Genomic DNA, 14,979 nt, shown 5'->3' on the forward strand with positions numbered 1-14,979 from the left:
CAAGGAAGAAATCCATCCGGAAGCTAGAGACTATTGCATTCACTAAGGTGAGTAGTGCTATTCTAAAAGGAAGTTCACCTCCAAAAATCAAAGATCCGGGAAGTTTCTCTATTCCATGCACCATTGGCGACACTGCAATCAACAAAGCATTATGTGACCTTGGAGCAAGTGTGAGTGTCATGCCATACTCGGTGTGCAAAAGACTAGGAATGGGAGAACTCAAATGCACCAATATCACGCTTCAAATGGCGGATCGATCACCGAAGACACCTTTAGGGGTATTTGAGGATGTGCCCGTAAGAATTGGCAAGTTCTTCATCCCGATGGACTTTGTTATTGTTGACATGGAGGAAGATTCGAACATTCCTATCATTTTAGGAAGACAATTCTTACATACCGCGGGAGCGGTGACTGATGTGAAATATGGAGAGCTCACACTTGAAGTGGGAGATGAAACAATCACTTTTAGCCTTGACAAGACAATGAGAGCTCCTCGCTTACATGAGCCATGTTTCATGGTTGATCATTATAGCCGTAAAAGTGATAGTAAGAAGTTGGCATCTCAATGCAAAGATCAAGCTATGGGTAAAGAATCACCGCCCATATGGAAGAAGAAAGAGGATAATCTTCAAGATGCTCCGTCCAAAGAGCAAGGAAATTCCAACAATGAGAGCTTGAATAGCTTACCACCAATCATGACAAGAGAAGAAGAAGGCCTCATTGGCCATGATAACAAGAAAGAGGAGCTGTTTTCATCAACACACGATACTATAAGGAAGCAAGTTAGTAAAGTATGTGGTCTATGGGATGACGAATTCGATGGGTTAGTCAATCCCTACATTGGCAATGCTATAGACTAAGGCTTTGGTGACCATCTTGACTCAAGTTACCACCATGAAGAACACAATGTGCAAAGGTCTATTGAAGATCTTTATAATGACAATGAACAAGCCTTCGACTAATTTTTCAAGGTGTTGAGCAACATCAACAACACCTTGGCTATGCCCCCTTGACATCTCATCCATTAATGAGAGTTTGGTGGAGTCCTCCCAAAACCACCATTTGTAAATATTTTAACCCCTTAACTCGCATTTTATTCTTGTATTGCATTTTTGTCAAATTTTGGATTTACATTTGTACATTTTGATCAAGATTATCATTTTGAGAGAAAGTGGGGGAGGGACTTAAATGTTTCTTGATGTGTATTGTTTTGACTTAGTGTAGGGATAGCAATTGCCTAGGCTATCCGAGCCTTCGTAGTGCACCCACAATGAAGACCAAAGGAATGAAGAAGAAATGACTTGGGATATGAAGATACCCACGGGTGGAACCGAATCCGTGAGGTACAAGAGTAATCCGAGCGTCCCCATAGGAACCCGCTCGTCTTGGATGAACTCCGAGCGTCCGAGCAATAAGAAGCTCATCTTGACAGAGCTGAAAAGAAAAATTTTGTACTGAACTACAATCCGAGCGTCTTCTCAAGAATCCGCTCGTCTCAGTGAGAATCCGCTCCTCCAGAAGACGCTCGTCTCAACACGGGTTTCATTTCTAATGCTAACTGAACTACAATCCGAGCATCCCGTGCCTAAGGAGCTCGTCTCCTGCTAATGAATCGCAAAAACACGGGATCTAAATCCTCCTTACCCATTTCATTTCATTCTTTCGAAACACAAACACAAACACACATTCAAAACCCTCAATCCCTTCATCCATAAAACTCAATTTCCTCAACCAAATTCACCAAAATCAAACCCTAATTTCCTCAAAACTCAATCAAATCACTCCTTTTATCAATAAAAAGCCATTCAAACATCCAAATCCTCAAAAATGGAATCAATTTTCTAGGGTTATAAGAAAATTTTGAAAATCCTAAATCGATTTGGGATTCATTGAAGCTTAAGGATACTAGAAGAATTCAAGCAAATAATTGGTTGTTGATACATACAAGGAGAAGAACAATGGGTAGGACTATAGGTGGAAACAAGGCACCTACAAAATCAAATCTTTCAAAGAGGCAACAAGCTCTTCAAGCTTCCAAGGCTATGGTGGTGCAACAAGCAAGAGTCGAAATTCAAGAGATTCCTCTTCCTATGGTGGAAGCTACTACTCCTATCCTGGTTATTGAGCAATTACATGAATATCCGGAGCAATTACATTAATTAAAAACATGTTACATGCTACATGCTACATGTGACATATTGTGTGACAAATGACAAATTGACAAAATAAAATGGAAATCCATTTTATCTATAATGACCGAAAAAATGGAGGGATTATAGGTTAGTGGGTGTTTTATGTAATTGATTAATAAAAACACAATCATAACCTATTTGAGGTAGTCTTGCATCTATAATTCTTGTGAAGAACAAAAGCAAAAGTGAGAAAGCTATGCATTGGCCTTCCACCACCACCAAACCGGCACCCCCCTTCCTACATAGAGAATTGGTTCTCTATATTTTTCTTTCAAATAATTTTCTATAATTGTAATTATTCTCTCCCACTTGTCTCTAAAATTAGTTTTAGATGATATTAAATTGTTCATCTATATTCTAATATTACAACATAATATTACTTGTGTAGTAATATAAATATTATTAGAATCTTTTAAGGGCTACTAATATATAAATCTAGTTAATTCATATATTATTTTTAAGGGTAATAGTCTTGGGTGCAATTGTTAAGGAGCATCTCTACACTTGAGGTTGGAGGATCATCCATTATTGTTATGCTAAAAAACAGATAAGGAAGGTGTCCTTGTTTGTGCCCATATTTCGAACCATATATAATGTAAGGGACATTATCTTTCTTTTCAACTCTTAATTTGTTATGCATGTACTTGATCTTTATGAATTAGTATTAAAATGTTAATTTGTTTACCATTAGAAAAGTCTAATAATAAGTATATGAACCTTACAAAAAGATGTCAACGGTTATTTATCTAAATAAAACCGTTGTCAAATAATTGTTTGCAACGGGTTGTTTCTAACCGTTATCATTTTTATTTTATTTTTATTTTTTTAAAAAATGATTTTTGCTTGTTCTAGCAGCTGCTGAAATGCTATTTTTTTAGCAGCGTTTGTAGCAGCTGCTGAAATGCTATTTTTTCAGCTACTGCTGGAAAATAGCATTCCAGCAGCTGTGCAGTGAAAAAATTCAATCCTGCATCCAAATATTACACCCCATGATCAATTAAACCCAGTTTCAAAATAATACAAACAAGATGATCAAAAGCCAAAACACAACTTCCTCAAAAAAACAAAAGAAGCCAATACACAACGGCTCTATATATACACACTCGTACATAAAGCATGAGTAAACTATTGAGACTCCGCTAATGAAACAACATAACTGGCCCACATATTTCTCAACTGGTTTATGTCCTCTGAGGAATATTCCGGGGCTTTGTTGAGTATTAGTGGAAACTAATATTCAAAATATACATAATCAAAATATATATAATACATTGAAGTACACAGAATTGAACTCAATTTACGTCTGAAATAGTTTTTAAATCACACTAACCCGTATCAGAATGGTAGAAAGTTTTCTGTTGATAACCTCCCACATAAACTAACAAACATAAAAGGCGCATTGTTTGTCGTCTAGTGCTTTAGGACACTATTATATAAATCACACACAAATCAGCTAAATTAGATAATCAACCTCTTGCAAAAACATAAATTAAATGATACGAGTAATTATTAAGAATACACTTACTAATGGCGTGATAAAATTGGGAACAACGTTGCTTTCATATTTCCCAAGTGGACATAATCTATTTTTTTCTTCAAAAACACTAATTCATAAAGATACACACATGCCATTATTATTTGCATATATATGGCTCAAGTCATACAATAATAAATGACATTATTGAAGGCTGTAACTTACTCAGTTATCATCCTTACACAACTGTCAGAGAGTTTGCCTTCGCGAGAGTCACTCTAGTACACTATTTTTGTTTCCACTTGGATTGCCAGTAGCACCCAGTGGTTCCTATTCAATTTTGGACATTGAACTGCTAGTTCATTTACACGCATTTAAGCATGCTAATAATAAAATTATAGAACCGTGATTCAATACAATAATCACGTACTATACATACATATTCTCATTGTAGGGGGCAAGCCATAGTTTTTTGGTCGACATCAACTGACGAGCGATACGATTGATTTGTTCTTCGTATGAAATTCTATGCACAGAAAGCGCCTTTGGAATGAAGAATCTGTAGGTGCGAATTGGGACCTTCCACTCAGCAAACTGATTATTAAGGTCCTATTACGCCACATGGAATGAAGAATGTTATTGTAATTGATAATTTAAACAAACATCACTATTCGTAAATAGAAATGACTAAATAGTTTTATTAATAAAACATACTTCATCCAAATCAAAATGTGAACAACATCTAAATTTTCAAGGTCGAGTAATTCCATCAGTTGCTTCGGTTCCAGTACGGCTATATTAGTTGCGCTCATAATTTCCTCTTCAATGTTAATCATGACTACATCCCCTCTAGGTGACTTCTTTACAACCAGGTTGTGCAAAGCCTTCAGCGAAGTAGTTTTCATTTTTTTTCTTATATTCACACGATTCATAATAAGAATCATAAGCAGGCTTGACTGCAACAACTTCTATTGAGGTAGTAGTAATTGCTTTAGCTGCTGCCATGGCTTTGCTTAACTTCTGCAAATGTAAAGATTAAAGTACTTACGATGTGTTAATATTCGTACCCTAATATATTTAAAGAACAAGTAATAATTAATGTCTGTGTATAGGTACCTCGGAGATGACTGTTGGAATATGTGTCCTCCGACAATAATGCGATCACAATTGTCGATCATATTGATCACATGTTTAAATCTCATTTTAAGAATACGTAAGGGATGATTCATTTTAGTCAACTGATCAACATTAATCGGTAACGATTGGCTTGCTAGTGTTTGACGTTACTGTCGTGGGACGGTGGTGGTCAGTTGATCCCTTAAGGTCACACCTAAAGGATGATGCCCTTTTCTGTAAAGTTGATTAATTGTATGACGATACAAGTTGATCAATTCCTTAAAATTGAACAATTCATTTGTGAGAGAGAATATTGATTTCTTATTTTAATGAGATTAAATAAGATTTATTTTGGAAATAAAATGCTTTATTACTAAAATTGTTTATTGTTTGAGAAACGATAGAAATAAGAATGAATGGTTAATTATAATTTCAAGATGTTGTGAATTATAATTATATGACCCATTTTATTTATGTGATCAAATATTACTAGTCAATTTGTTGTATGTAATTTAATTAATTCATGAAATGATATTTATGTGATAAATATGCATCAAATTAATTAATAACATGTAACATACTACATGTGACATATTGTGTGACAATTGACAAATTGACAAAATAAAATGGTAGTCCATTTTATATAAATGGACCCGAATAATGAGTGTTATGGGTGTTAGTGGGTGAATTATTTTATGAGATATAATAAACTAATGATACCTAACCTACACCTAGTCTTACAAGTCTAAGATATAGAAAAGAACAAAAGAAAAAGTGAAGAACATATATTGGTCCTCCTCTCACCAAAACCGGTGGCCTTGCTCTCCTTAAGGGAGTTTTGTTCTTATATTTTCTAATACACTCAACCATTAAAAACACATGCAAACTCTCTCTTACCTTGTTCATCTTTCTCCAAAATTGGAGAAATTATGATCTAAATTGTTCAAATCAAATTACTAATATTATTAATGTAATATATGAGTATTAGTAATCAATTTTAAGGTAAACTACTAAACTAATATCTAGCTAATATTATTTAGTGAGAATAATGGATACTCTTGGGTGCAATCAAGAGGAGAATCTCTACTTTGGGATTTTTGAAGGATCATCCTAATAGTCATTATAGCTCAAGAGCTAACAAGTAGGAGATCTTGTTGGTGCCCATAATAGCCGAAATATTCATATGGTATGAAACGATTTTTCTTATTCTTTTCTAGTTTTGCATGCATAAGATCTTTAAGTTTTTATGACTAAAACTTTAAACAAAAATATGTGATATTTAAAATATATTTTCCAACAAGTGGTATCAGAGCATTATGGTTGTTGTATGCAAGATCGGGTTAGTTTTTCCGAGTTAATTTAATTAACATATAAAACTTGTTATCTAGGATTTATGAAGATAAATCATGAAATAATTTTTCATGTTAAAAGTTTCTGGTCCTAAGTGATTTTTAGGACATTTTGGTTTATTTATGGATTTTTATTGTTCATTTTATTTAATAATGGCATTAAAATGTGATTTTATGATAAAAATGTCATTTTCGGACTAAAATTAGCTAAACTTCGAATTTTCTAGTGGTTTGGATATGTTTTCACATATATTAATTTTATATGATCCGGAAATGTTCAGATTTTTTGGAGTTTTTATGCTCGAAATATGGATTTTTCATGATAAAAATTGAATTTAAATGAAAATAGGTTAATATGAGAAATATTTCGAATCTGGTCATAGAAATTTAGTATGTTGTCACATGCAGTTTTACAAGATGTGTTTAAAATAATAGGCTATGATGAAGTCTTTTTGCATGATTTATGAATTTTTGATGAAAAATAGCATAAATAGTGACTTAATTAGTGAATAATTGCTAAAACATACTTCATGACTAAGGAAAAATGTCACATATTTCATTTTATTATCTTTTTCAGATTTAAAATTGAAAAGTTGATAAATATAATTTTTCTCATGTTTTTATGATTATATTTGATAAATCCGATAAACCGCAACATTGTTTTTTCCGATAAATTCGAAATTTTTAACCTAAGTTTTTGAACATTATGAGTGTCATGGTATTTTTCCAGAATGTTCATGATTTTAAATTTCAAATTTCAAATTTATTTGAAATTTTTGTGATTTATTTGAAGTTTATAACATTTTATTATAATTTTGAGTCCATTAATGAACAATTATAAGAAATATGAGTAAATTATAGTCAAATAGTTAGTGGAGATTAATTTTGAGTCCTAAGTTAGTTAGGGTAATTAACTTGTGCATAAATATGATTTTATGTAATTTATTGTGATTTTAAAAGGTTGAATCACGCAAATCCATCAAAACCGTTTAATATACAATATTGGCTCCTTAAAGGCGATTTAGCATAAAATTGGGCATATTCATACATATTATAATGCTGCATTTTATTTATGATTGTCATAATTTTATTTTATGTAATTTTATTTTATGTAATTTTTACTTAGTATGGCCTTAGTTTTAATTGGTATTACCCGAAATGTATGGAAATATGAATTCGGTTGTAATTTATTGTGATCTCGTATTACCGTTTTGTAATTTAATAGATTTATTTTATTTTAATTACATATGTATAATAGGAAATTATGTAATTTGTTATGTAATTTAATTATTTCGGAGTTCCTTGAAGACGGCGTCACTCAAGAAGGTGATCCATTAAAGACGGTGTTACCTCGAGATGCGTGCCAAAACCAAAGTTCAAGGGACCAATGGAGTTGGTTTCCGAATATGTAATAGTTAATTAGATTTTCTATTTTAGGAAGACCATACTAGGATTTAATTTATGCTTTGCATTTTATTTATATGTTGCATGCATCGCTAAATCGCCATAACCAAAACATGCATTATCTTCTAATCGAGTTTATCGACTGTGTCAATTATAATTATCATAGTTCACCGCTTTAGTTCACTTAAAACGTGATAGATAATAAATTGACATGACCTCTCGCTAAAAATAAACAATTGAGACATAACCTTACCAAAAAGTAGAAACCATGAAAACCTATTTCGCGAGGGAGTGCACTCGGCCATCCCGGGGTACAAACCTTGTTACGTAGGGGAAGTGGGTGATAAATGTCTATCCACCGAATTCGTGTTGATGAGGGTTTTATCGGCTATCCCGTGCCCAAGTTGATGTGAATTTGGATCATGGACACATTTATTTGAAATTTGGATTGACCTCAACGGAAGTATTCGTGACCGTAGTCGCATGTGTTCCGGGCTATAGATAAATATTAGAGTAATTTTATCGACCGAGAATTCTAAAAGTAGAATCGATTAAAGAGTTAGTCCACCGAGTTATATTGATAAGGGTTTCATCGGCTATCCCGTGCCCAAGTTAATATGAATTTGGATCTCGGAATCATTTATCATAGTTGGGTAGAGGTCACTATGTAAATGCTATACTTATTTACAAGTATTAATAAAACGATAAATGTTATGTTTTCCACTATTCCGTTATAATATTGCTCTATTTCTTTACCACAATTCATATACGATATCATTTCGATTTTTGATTCAAATCTCCATTAAAACGTCGTAACTAAAGACAGATATGAATTTTCTTCTAAAACCTCGAATTATTCATTGTAAGGATCTCATGTGAAGAGTATAGATGAAAGTTATTCATTATCAAACAGGTTTTTGATTTTTGACTAACACATCTACTTACAATGGATTGTTTTTCATATACTTAATTGAATTAAGTACCTTGAAGCGATAAATTGTTTCCACTTCAATGAAAGTTTTAAGACTAAACAAACGAATGAAGAGTAGTCTTCATGAATATAATTTTGCTTCTCAAAGCAAAGACTCATTGAAATGAGTGGGAGCATTCTCTTAAACCGTTAAGAAAAGGATAAGGTTTTAAAGAAGTAAAATTAGAATGGAATTGATACAAGGTAATGTTAAAAGTAACGTTATTGAGAATAACAATACTAAACCTATCAATCCCGACCGATAAAGTTTCCATTGTCTTAATTGTTGGACGCTAGAAAGGAAACTACCCCAAATTATTGAAGAATCAACAAGTTAGTTGTGGGACATCTAATGGGATCTTCTTCTTTAAATGTTTATTTGATTGACATAAATTTTGCTAGTACTACTTCGTCAATATTAGAAACCGGTGGTGGTTTTCATCATTGTACTTGATACATAGGATGATTAAAATATGACAACTAGCAACAATAATGTTGAGAGGTAGAGTCATTGTGTACTCAATCTAGTTTTGGGTTTAGAGTTGTACTTAATTGTGACTATTAAGTACATAAACTCTAAATAAGAATATAAACTTGTTATGATACAAAAGAGGTTTCACTATTGTGACCCTATACACCACAATTTGATGTATGGCTAGCCCATTATCAAGGTGAATATATTCTAAACCAAACTAGAATGATATATCATGTAGATGATGCAAGACTCAAATTGGTAACCCAATATTAAACCTTAGATTCTGGAATGATGAATGCAAAGAGTTATCAAGTACTCTTGAAACCATTAGATCTTATGGTATATGCGTATCTTGTATTCAAAGCAAGATGTCTCGTGCCTTTTGGTTGAAAAGGAGATCGAGGTTGTAAATCATTGATCCAAAATAGGTTGATCATTTTCTTTTACCAACGATTTAGGTTGACACTAATGTGTTCACTTAATAAGGTAAATAGAGAAATCTTTGACGAAGTTCAAAAAGTTCAAAAAAATCAGATCTAGTCGTGATGGGATTATCAAAGTGAAGAGTTTGATATAAGCCAAAGGAAATGTGATATAGTATCACAAATTAATCTCTCTTAGCACGCATTATGAGATAATGTGTGGTTGGATAAAGAAATCAAACGCTATTCGAAATGGTTTGGACTTCAATCAAGTTACTTTGAGTTACTTGATCCTTTTAGGGATTTTATCATTTTGTCTAAATTATTTTTCCACTAAATCTAAAGTAATTCATATGTGATATGAAATGGTAGAGTATGCTTGTAAGTTTTCACAAGAAACAAATGCTCATTTTTCCTTACTATAATCACGAGTACAACAAGTTTGTGGCTCGTGAAGCTGTCTTTCTAGAATACAAGTTTATTTCTAGAAGACATAGTGGGAGAAATTATTCAAGAGCCACATAGAATGTTATGTCGAAGAAACTGGTATTTCTTGGCTACATGAGATGTTTTGAGTAAGACGTTGTTTCTCAAACAATAAACGGTTAAAGTCATCACTTGTTGAAGACGATGAATTAGTGTTACTTTTAGAAAGTAAAGAACTTGCAACTTACAAAGAAATTGTTTCATTCAAGTTGATTACTTCTGGAAAGTAATGAACATATGACTTACATGAGAGTGTTTAAGTCACAACTCAATACAAGGCTTAGAGCCAGGAAAATCCGAAACAAAATCCAAGTGAATTGTTAGATATCAAAGCTTGATTGGTAGCAAAGGGTTTTGCACTAGTTGAAATGCTTAAGTCTATTTGGATCTTCTTAGAGATTGTGTTTCATTATGAAATATATAAAGCGAGTGAATCTAAAACCCACTTCTTCAATTAGAAGGAATGTATTCAATACATGTCTTGAGTTTTGTAGATTCTTGCCATCCTAAGATAATGTGAAACTTAAGAGAGGGTCTTAAGTAGGACATCAATGAGTTGGAATCAATGTTTTGATCATGTTATAAAACATTTCTCGATAAGTCGAGAAGTTGTGTTTATACATGAAGTTTAGTGGGAGTTACGGAAATTTTAATAGTCTTATATGTGGATGACATATTGATCATTGCGAATGATATAAGACTTTGGAGAAATATAGTACATCTTTAATATCCGGATTTATGGAGATAAATCTACATGATATTAATGTCAAATAACGAGTCTTATGTTGATAAGATTCATGACTAGTTCAATCGAGTTGAACATATTTGATTGATTCCATTTGCTTCCGCTGCCGAATCAATTAAATAGGAAATGATGTATAACAATTCATATACTTTGAGTATGATGAATTGTTTCAAATCGAACTTAAGTAATAGTTACCAAGTAAGCCATAAAGATTACCCTTAAGTGCTTGCAAAAACATTAAGGATGTAAAGCAAAGTGTTTTTGATGCAATTATGTGTAAGGGTGTTACACAAATAACAATTGAGATTGCGCATGGTTTCCGACAAAACCATAATCAAAACACATTAGGATGGTTAAGATACCATTGTGGCTACGTTATTTAAGAAATAGATTTTCTAGAATCGTTCTAGGCAATAAAGAACAATGAGAAATATTTACAACGGAAATTGAGTACACTTGCAATCATGGGATGTGCAAGATGGATAAGTTCCGCACACGGTGAAAACAGTGGGAGCTATTTTAAGGCAAGAAAGCCTATGTCTAGATTGGATCTAGACACGTACTCAGAAAGTTTTGTAATGCAAATGTATACATTAGCAAGGCCTATTCATAGGCTAAACATGATGACTCATGTCATTTCAATTGAATTGAAATGAACAACTACATACAAGATCAAATTAGATTATAGAATATGAAATAGTAATCAGGCATTGACTATTCATATGTGATAATCGCATTTGTCGTTCGAATTTTTACTTTAAAAACTCTTTTCTTGTACTTTGTTACATCCAAACGGGTTGTAGAGACAATATTGAACCCCGTTAAAGTGAACCCGGATTAACATAGTATTCGCCTATAGTCACTTGTATGAGGTGACGTCTTGAAGTGACTAGAGTGTGATGCGATTGATGGCAAGTTCAAGTGCCATACAGTCATGTGAGATGACTAGTCGATCATATAGGCAGTCTGTTAGGAACACTTTGTCGGGCAGTGACCGCTTATAGAGTTCTGGCAAATTTATATAGCCTGGTCGTGGCGAGAGCTACTATAGTATTCTAATGAGTCGATTCTTTTGACTAAAGACTGTTCGCCTAAGGTGGCACAGTTTCAGATTAACTTTGATTTGTGTTACTACGACCTTCGTAAATGGGGTCAAATGGGCATATTTTGGGTTATGATGGCTGTGGCTAATCGAAGGGAATAAGTGCGATAGGAATTGTCCACCCCCTTGTCAGGGTTAAAACAATATCTCAGGGCCACTCGAGGAGTAATGAACTGGAAATACGTGGCCACACTCGGATGGTATCTATGGTAGATAACTCCGGTCAATCAGTTATTCTCCAGATCGAGGAAACAACTCTCGATATGATCACCTGCAAGTACGACCCGAAAGACACCTTGCATTGAGTGGGAGATAGTAATAGGACAAGAGAATTGGTGACGCACACTTGTCGAGGACAAGTGGGAGATTGTTGGAATATGTGTCCTCCGACAATAATGCGATTACAATTGTCGATCATATTGATCACATGTTTAAATCTCATTTTAAGAATACGTAAGGGATGATTCATTTTATAATCAACTGATCAACATTAATCGGTAACGATTGGCTTGCTAGAGTTTGACGTTACTGTTGTGGGACGGTGGTGGTCAGTTGATCCCTTAAGGTCACACCTAAAGGATGATGCCCTTATCTGTAAAGTTGATTAATTGTATGACGATACAAGTTGATCAATTCCTTAAAATTGAACAATTCATTTGTGAGAGAGAATATTGATTTCTTATTTTAATGAGATTAAATAAGATTTATTTATTACTAAAATTGTTTATTGTTTGAGAAACGATAGAAATAAGAATGAATGGTTAATTATAATTACAAGATGTTGTGAATTATAATTATATGACCCATTTTATTTATGTGATCAAGTATTACTAGTCAATTTGTTGTATGTAATTTAATTAATTCATGAAATGATATTTATGTGATAAATATGCATCAAATTAATTAATAACATCTAACATATTACATGTGACATATTGTGTGACAATTGACAAATTGACAAAATAAAATGGTAGTCCATTTTATATAAATGGACCGAAATAATGAGTGTTATGGGTGTTAGTGAGTGAATTATTTTATGAGATAAAATAAACTAATGATACCTAACCTACACCTAGTCTTACAAGTCTAAGATATAGAAAAGAACAAAAGCAAAATTGAAGGACCATATATTGGTCCTCCTCTCACCAAAACCGGTGGCCTTGCTCTCCTTAAGGGAGTTTTGTTCTTATATTTTCTAATACACTCAACCATTAAAAACACATGCAAACTCTCTCTTACCTTGTTCATCTTTCTCCAAAATTGGAGAAATTATGATCTAAATTGTTCAAATCAAATTACCAATATTATTAATGTAATATATGAGTATTAGTAATCAATTTTAAGGTAAACTACTAAACTAATATCTAGCTAATATTATTTAGTGGGGATAAGGGATAATCTTGATTGCAATCAAGAGGAGTGGCTTCTATACTTGAAGTCTTTGGAGGATCATCCTATTACTCATCATAGCTTAAGAACAAGTGAAGGTAGGAGACCTTACTTGTGCCCATATAGCCGAAAATTCAATTGTAAGGAACCGATTATAGCGCAAGAACTAACAAGTAGAAGATCTTGTTGGTGCCCATAATAGCCGAAATATTCATATGTTTGAAATGATTTTTTTTATTCTTTTCTAGTTTTGCATGCATAAGATCTTTAAGTTTTTATGACTAAAACTTTAAACCAAAATATGTGATATTTAAAATATGTTTTCCAACAATGACAACATTGATGAGGTTGTTAGGCCATTGCACATAAGAGCTCGGGTCTTCTTTTAAATAAGTGATCTTCTTTCAAATAAGTGATCTACAACGGGTTAGAAATAACCGTTGTCTTAATGATTTTCATTTTGTTTGATTTTCCCGCCAAGAAATAAAGCATCATTTTTATATACATAACAATGGCCTGGACCGTTATAACTGTATATGTCCTGAACAACGGTTTAGTTATAACCGTTTTATTTTATATTTCCTTGTGTTTGATTTTACCACCAAGAAATAAAGCATCATTTGGTATATGTCAGCTAATTACAATATGTTTCTCAGAAAATCTTGCTTATTTCCATTAATTTAAAGGATTACAAGTTTCCACATAAAGAGTACAAACTACCACCATACATAATAAGCTAGGTAAATAAAAATTAGAAAAAGAAATTTGACAATTAACAAAAGCCATGCGTCATTATTTTTGAGTTCTACGATATCCATGGTTAACTTCTTGCATTCTTCTTTTGTCTTCAATATTTCACTGTCATTTCCCCGCTTCGATTATTTTTGAGTTCTACGATATCCATAATTTTTTTCTCATTCACTAACCTATTTATAACCTTCCTCTGCCACTCCGTCATTTGTTCATCAACCCACTTGAAGTAATTGCATCCACGCATTTTAGTCTCGGGATTATAGAATTTGCATATAAGAAACTTTCTTCCCGGATTTTGTTAAGTCCAAGAAGTCCGCAATGCTGCCGGAACTGAGCAATTACATGTCCCTGTTAAAATAGAGGAAGAAGAAGAGCTACAACTTGACATAATTTGAGTAATAAAAGAGAGAGAGAGAGAGAGAGAGAGAGAGAGAGAGAGAGAGAGAGAGAGAGAGAGAGAGAGAGAGAGAGAGAGAGAGAGGGGGGGGGGGGGAAGAAAGAAAGAAAGAAAGAAGGTTATTTAAAATATATGTTATTCAGCAATTGCATAATCTAACACGGTTCTTTTAAGAACCGTTGTAATTATCATATTAATATCTTCCCATTTCCATTTATTTTTAGAGGTGTTTATATTCTAACACGGTTCTTATGCACTACCGTTGTCCTTATATTATATGTTATTATTTCATTCATTTGTCTGTTCGCAAGTTATTTAAAATCTATGTTAATAAGCATTTGCATGTAACAAAGTGTAGAACTATATATTAAAACGAGCATATCATACAATGGCGCAAAAAAAAAAAAAACAGTACAACAAGGGGAAAAAACACAATAAAAAATAAAAAACCACAAAAACAAACAGCTAACTGAGTAAATTAATTAAACACCCTAACATGAGTTTGACTAGGAGGAGGGTACTAAGGTTAAACTTGATTATAAATCAAGCTTACTACATCGACATCATGACGGTGATCAAAATGAGGCACTTCTTCGTCTTCCCATGATTTCGGTATATTACTAAACCTGTACGAAATGAACCTTCTCATCAGATGAGCGTCCTCAGCGGTGGCAACCCATAAGTAAGGCCTAGCGTGTACATAAC

Source organism: Silene latifolia, chromosome X, assembly GCF_048544455.1.
Source record: "Silene latifolia isolate original U9 population chromosome X, ASM4854445v1, whole genome shotgun sequence".
Classification (NCBI taxonomy): domain Eukaryota; kingdom Viridiplantae; phylum Streptophyta; class Magnoliopsida; order Caryophyllales; family Caryophyllaceae; genus Silene; species Silene latifolia.